Here is a 7,399-nt window from a genome sequence, read left to right on the forward strand (position 1 = left end):
TCTCTCAGGTGACATATCTATGCACATGTCATGGAGCCTGTGAATGTTCTCATGTGTCCAGGTCGTCGTTATCCTCAAAGCAATTTCAGTCAAAAGCAACTGGACTTGGTTATTTGTCTAGGAAGACGTTTCACCTCTCATCCAAGAGGCTTCATCAGTTCATGTACACATCTGACCAGGCTGGGACTGGACCAGGACCAGGACCAGAACCAGGCTGGGACTGGACCAGGACCAGGACCAGGCTGGGACTGCTCCAACTAACTGGTGTGAGATCCAGGTATTTAACCTCTCACAAGGTCGATGATGTCACTGAAACCTTTTGTGCTCCAAGTGCCAAAGACCGTCGTTAGAGTGACAGTCGTTGGTGGAAGTAGGTCTCGACTTGGTTAGTGCTCTGTTGAGTCTGAACGACAGTCGTTGGAGTCACAGGAGGCCATTTGTGAACAGTTGTTCTTTGAGGTTAGATTGTTGAATCTCCTGGGAAGGGATAAAAGGGCAGCATTGGAAATTGGGCTGATGTTATGGAGCAACATCTGCTCAGACAAAAGGGATTTAGCAGTATTGGTCGCCAGTCTCACCACATATCCTTCAGCATCTAGACTTTACAAACAATTTCAAATCAGACTTAAAGCAGAAACTAATGCTAATTCATTATAATGTAACTACTAAGTATGGCTAACATAACTGTCAGAGCCCGACCAGCAGTCAGCAGCTGCGGCTCAGAGTCTGAGCTGGAAAGACACAGAGAGCAGCAGAACTTTTATTGTGAAGGACATATTGAAAAGGAAACTATGTGAGGAAGGGGTCCAGTGGAGTTGCTGTGCCGGTACTTGTGTGGTAGCCAGGCTAAGCTCTCGGCTATGAGAGAGGCTCTCCTGGCATGTGTGGGAAGTGTCAGTGTATGCTGCAGTCATAGCCGCAAATACAAAATACATGCTGTCTACGCTGAAGTGTAGTTAGTCAGCTCTAAACGTGTTAAAAAGCTCAGCATTAAAAGAGCACCGTTATCACGGGTCCATGTGTTGTTTTCACTTTCACTGTCAGAGAGAAATCTGTTCCTACTTCAACAGTATCCTTAACTGCAGAGTTGGTCCAAAAAGTACATTACATTAAGGGCGCACTCACACTGTCCTTCCGTACCGCGCCCCGTGCTTTAGGGTACTTGCCCCCCCCTCCCTCTCCCCCCGCGCCCCAGGCCCGTTTGTACTCACACTACCTGGGCCTCGGAGAATGCTTCTTGCCGCCTATACTTCATCACGCCGTAATAGTCACACGCATTTATGACGTCATGGTGATGCGTGACTTTGTTTACAAATCTTTCCGTAGACCTCGGAGTTTTTGTGCGTCTTGTCGACTGTTTTTGAATATTTTCATCGACCAAATCTGCAGTAAACACTCCACCTCCGCATCACACCAACGTGAACCTTTCACCGCCATTGTTGTTGTTGTTAAATGTCCGCACAGGGTCCCTCCTTCTATTTACATGTCCGAACAGGCGCACATAAATTACGTCGTAGGCCTCGTGCTCGTACACGTGCGCACGCTCTACAAAAGCCCACCTCTCTCAGACGGGCCGTGGACAGCCAGCTGGCCGCAGTTATGCCCGGAGCGGTTGCACTCACACTGGTCAAACGCACTAGGCTTTAGCCGAAAAACCTGTTTTGGCGCGGTGTGGGAGGACAGTGTGAGTGCGCCCTAAGTCCATCACTGTTTTTCAAATCTTTCCACTCTGGACCTTAAATGTTTTCATAGTTAAATACTTCCACATACAACATACTTCAAGCTGTTGACATATTGTCTAGTATTGTTTTACTCAATCTGAGTTATTCTAAAAGACGAGCACATGGTGCGGCTCGTGTGGCCACAATTCTGTCATATTTTCAGTGAGTCTTGCTGAAATGATCCGCCGATGGCTGGCGTGTTACTACTGCTGCTGCTGCTGCTGATACTTTTCACTGCACTTCCTCTCCGACATCTCCATTTTCAAGACACATTTCTCCACGGTTCAAACGGTCTGTTGAAGTAGTGGCCCACACTTAATATGCCGCTGTACTGTTACATCAGTGTTTCCCCAGAATTGTAAATGCATTCACTCCATGATTTTGCGTCAGTGAAGCAGCTTTAAAAGCATTAACTGTCACACTGGTGAGATGAATGGAAATAATTAGCATGCCACGCACACGTCTCATTTGAATGACGACTGAAGGGACATATTCACAAAAGGACACGTAGGCTCTCTATAGTCCCGACTGCGCCAGACATCAGATGGCTTTGATAACAGCAGCCTGGTGGTCACCCCAGCTGGGGGGCTCAGATCCACCAAGAGAGGCAGCTGGGGGGCCGGCAGAATAGACCATCCACAGCACAGCGTGAACTCTTATATCATCGCTGCCTGTTTTTCTTTTCCCTCCTCTGATTTTGGGCTCTGTACAGCCGACTGACTGCTGTGGAAATGGGTTTGAATCAGAGTGAGCGTGCCTTACCGGGCCAATGCTGATAGGCTTTGGCGTTCAGGTGGGTGATTATTTAGTTAGCTCCTTATTTTCCCTCACATGAAAACAACCGTGTTCATGCACTGATACGTGATTTGGGTTAATAGAATTGAAATACATTCAGACTACAATCCCCAGAGGAGCTGTTAAGCTAAGAGAGATGGGGAGCAGTTTGTAGGAAAGTGATGGAAGGGCTATAATTACTGGCCAAAGATTTGTTTTTTTATATCAACAAATTACCAGGTGTACAAAGCAAGCTCTGTGGTCTTGGAGAAACGGCAAAGATAAAGCCCCTCCGCCTTTTCTTCCCGGTGTTTGTCTCTTGACTCTAATCCCATCAAAGACTCCCCTGCTTTTTGTTTTTCCTTTCCGAATGCTGAGATCCTCCCCCGTCTTGGGCTTACCTCCCCTCAGGATTGGCATCTTGGAGTACGCTCATTGGCGATTGGGCTACTCACTTCCAGACAAACATCTGGGAGCGTAAATAAATCTAATCCCCTTCATCACTGCAGTCTCTCCACGACAGTTGGTTCTTCCTAAGAGTAAAAACCAAAACAAGAGAAAGGACTGACAACAGGATAAAGTTGCCTCTAAGGGCGCACTCACACTGTCGTTCTGTACCGGGCCAAAACTGTTTTTTCAGCTAAAGCCTAGTACCTTTAAGCAGTGTGAGTGCACCCGTTCCGCTTGAAAGAGGTGGGGTTTAGCGGAGCCGTTTGCACATGTACGAGCACAAGCGTGCGCACGTGTACGAGCACGAGCCCTACGGCGGTAGCGTTATGTGCGCCTGTTCGGACATGTAAATAGAAGGAGGGACCATGCGCGGACATTTAACAACAACAACAATGGCAGCGAAAGGTTCACGTTGGTGTGATGCGGAGGTGTTTACTGCAGATTTGGTCGATGAAAAGATTCAAAAACAGTCGACAAGACGCACAAAAACTCCGAGGTCTATGAAAAGATTTGTATACAAAGCCACACACACGCGATCAATTCGTTTGAAGTGTTACGGCGTGATGACGTATGGACAGCAAGAAGCATTGGCCGAGGCCCAGGTGGTGTGAGTACAAACGGGGCTGGGGCGCGGAGGAAGAGGGAGGGGGGGCAAGTACCCTAAAGCCCGGGGCGCGGTGCGGAAGGACAGTGTGAGTGCGCCGTTAGAGTCCATGGCGCCATAAAGTAACATGCTAACAGTTGAACCATTGGTGCTCTACTTCAGTTAAAGGGAAACCCTATTTGCCCATGTTTAATGTGACTAATGGGGAGAACACTGTCTTAATACATTATGGAAAGATCAGAGGAATAAAACATTTTTCTTTACCTTTTGCTCACTCGTTCTGAAATCTGAATATCGCACAGCAACAGGTCCGACTCCTAAGGCATTCTTCCTCTGTGGGCATCGAGTCAAAGCACCCAAAGGATCCCCACCCTCTCCCGAGCTCTGCAGCCTTGCAGCAGCTGGTTCACCCTCCTTAACCTCTCGCTCCTCATCCACTCTTCAATTTGTAAGAGTTCTTCAAAAGAATACGGGTGGCCATTATATTCAAAGGTTTAAATCCCCCTCTAAATATTTAGTGGTGACATAATCGGACTGATCTTTTAGATAACGGCAAGTAACGCTTCAACACAGACTCTTCCATCACTCTTCTGTCCGGCTCTCGTAAGTTTCTCTAACACATGCACTGCAAACTTGAAATTGTCTAGACATTACATGTTGAGAGAACCCAAATGTTCGAAGCAGTCGGACCGGACTCACAGTTTGGCTTCCCGGCTCCCTAGCACAAAGGCAGTTAAATCTCAGAGTGAGCCACAGCCACTCATTCTTCAGTGTATTCACAGAAAAGTTGTGTTTCCATTAGGATTAAATGTTGTAGCTCGGAAAGGTTTAGGGCTCGTCCTCTCAAATGGCCATTCACACAAAAAAGAGGGATTTACGTGACTCCGGAGGTGACGTATCACTCTGAATGGGTTTGGATCGACGTTGATCAGCTGATCAGTGTTACAGCAGTGCACTGCTCTTTCTCAAAGTGAGAAATACAAAATCGTTGTAGTTTCATTTAGGGTGGCCGTAGGATTCACAACGTCAACTTACAGTATGTACAAGCAACCTGACAGAAAACACTCCCATCTTAAACATGATGGGCACTGTAAAAGTGTGTGTTGACAGACAGGCTGCAGTACGGTGTGTACGCATGCGTTCGTGTGTAAATGGGAGCATGCAGCAAAGAACCACAGGTCAGAATCCAACCCGGCTGCTGCAGCACTCATTTTAACAAGCCCATGAAAAGATGCATGTGCACAGATCATTTCCTGTGCTGCGTTCTTCTTCACCACTGGATAAAAGTGTCGACTCTTCTTCACCGTGTTGTTGTGGCATCTGTGTTACCACATGTCACATTTAACTGAGAGCTACATCCAATCAGCAACCAGGCTTCTCTCAGGGGTTTGAGCGGCGGTTTGTTGGCCCTCTCTCTCACAGGGCCAACAAACGACCGCTCAAGCTACTCACATGCAACTTAGGGGCATTTCGTCGAGATAGACCCGCCTCATTTTGGGTATGCCTGATGGAAAGCACCTATCGTGACTGGTCATGTTGAGGACAGCTGCATCATGCTGCGGCCAACACAGGAAGAAAGTAAAGCCCCGGTGGTCGAGAAGGGAAGATTTACACAAAGTCTGGCATGGAAATGACAAATTTGAGAGAGAATGATATTCATGAACATGTCGTCAAGGGGCAACGCCAAAATCATCAAACAAATTCAAGGTTTATTCCCAAATTACGGAGTGTGTCCAGTAATGTGAAAAAGCATCCGACGTGGAGAATCTCCTGATGTGTGCCGCTTGTGTGAAAGAGAAACTGGACTCTCGGACTCTCTTGACATTGTCCGGAGTTCATATTGTATGTGACTTCACTTTGCAGCAGCAGTTCGCCCTTACGAGACTTCAGAACCAGAGCACGGCCCTTCTTCTATTATGCAGCCAGGCACTTTGCCTATCAGTGGACTAATTTCAGTCTTATCTCATTATCTTATCATTATCTATTCCTTGGCTGCAGCATCACATTATCCCCTTCAGTGCTATGCAATTTGAATATACTCAACACATGTTAAATGAAAGTCATAAAACCGTACCCCAGCTTTCCCCAACAAAATAATACTAAACTACAAAACTGGAAATGTAAGAAATAAATCAAATATATTAATTATGGTATATCAAATATGGGGCTTTTTCTCTGCTTGCTACTCTCCCAGCTTGGCTGCAGCATCACAGTATCCCCTTCAGTACTAGGGGTTCTCTGGCTTCCTCCCACTAGTAGTTAGGTTTATTGATGACTCTAAGGGCGCACTCACACTGTCCTTCCGCACCGCGCCAAAACAGGTTTTTCGTGTCAAGCCTAGTGTGTTTGACCAGTGTGAGTGCAACCGCTCCGTGCATAACTGAGGCCACCTGGCCGTCCACGGCCCGTTTGAGAGAGGTGGGCTTTTGTAGAGCGCGTTTGCACGTGTACGAGCACGAGGCCTACAGCGGTTCTGAGGTCATTTCCTGTGCGCCTGTTGGGACATAGAAAAAAGAAGGAGGGACCATGCGCGGACATTTCAAACAATGGCGGCGAAAGGTTCACGTTGGTGTGATGCGGAGGTGGAGTGTTTACTGCAGATTTGGTCGATGAAAAGATTCAAAAACAGTCGACAAGACGCACAAAAACTCAGAGGTCTACGGAAAGATCTGGAAACAAAGCCACGCATCGCCATGACGTCATCAATGCGTGTGACGTGTTACGGCGTGATGACGTATAGGCAGCAAGAAGCATTCTCCGAGGCCCAGGTAGTGTGAGTACAAACGGGCCTGGAGGGGGGGACAAGGACCCTAAAGCACGGGGCACGGGACGGAGGCACAGTGGGAGTGCGCCCTAAATTTCCCGTAGGTGTGAATGGTTGTCTGTCTCTGTTCGTCTCTATGTGCCCTGTGATAGACTGGCTTCCTGTCCAGGGTGGACCCCGCCTCACGCCCGATGTCAGCTGGGATCGGCTCCAGCCCCCCCGGCAACCCCGACAGGGACAAGAGGCTGAAGATGAATGAATGAACATGTTAATTGAAAGTCATAAAACCGTACCCCAACTATCCCCCCCAAAATAATACTACTAAACTGGAACAGTAGGAAATAAATCAAATATATTAACTATGGTGTATCAAATCAATGCGACAACAATCAGCCCTGCAGAATAAATTGAATAATTCAATAAAATATTCAACAATTCTCAGATCCATACTGCCGGTGAGCCGATGCCACAGCTCCAGTGCACTTAATGTAAATGTAAGCATGTAACGGATAAACGCGTATGTGAGAGTGTGTGTGTGTGTGTATTTATGAAGAAAATGAATGAATAATACAAACCCAGAGCCATCCTGCAAAACACACCCGGGGTAATGATACCCAGACAGATCACGCCCTGTGTTGTATTTCTTTTTATTTCTTTTCTCCATCCCACTTTTCTTTTCATCCTCTTCTATATTTTCTATTTAGTCATTCATTCATTTTACTTTTGTACTCATTATGCCCATATTATTTTACATGTGCACTAATTGGTGATTAAGGGAAAAGAAATTAAACCTCAAAATATGGGGAAATAAAATCCAGGCGGGAAAATACAGAAATCCCTCCTTTAAGTACAGGGGTGGGGGTGTGGGGGTGGGACCGCTGACCCAGAACCAGCACCCGGGCTCCTGTTCATACAGACCCTTATTGCTTTCACTATGAGAAATGTTACACCGTAACTAATCAACCACCCAACCAGTCAATATGTTTTTTTAATAAGGTTTGAAAGAGAATAAAAATTCATGGCGTTTTAAAACAGAGACTTATTATTGAATATAACACAAATATGCAGCAGTGCAGCAGAGCCAGG

Source organism: Echiichthys vipera (genome assembly GCF_963691815.1).
Source record: "Echiichthys vipera genome assembly, chromosome: 4".
Taxonomy (NCBI): Eukaryota; Metazoa; Chordata; class Actinopteri; order Perciformes; family Trachinidae; genus Echiichthys; species Echiichthys vipera.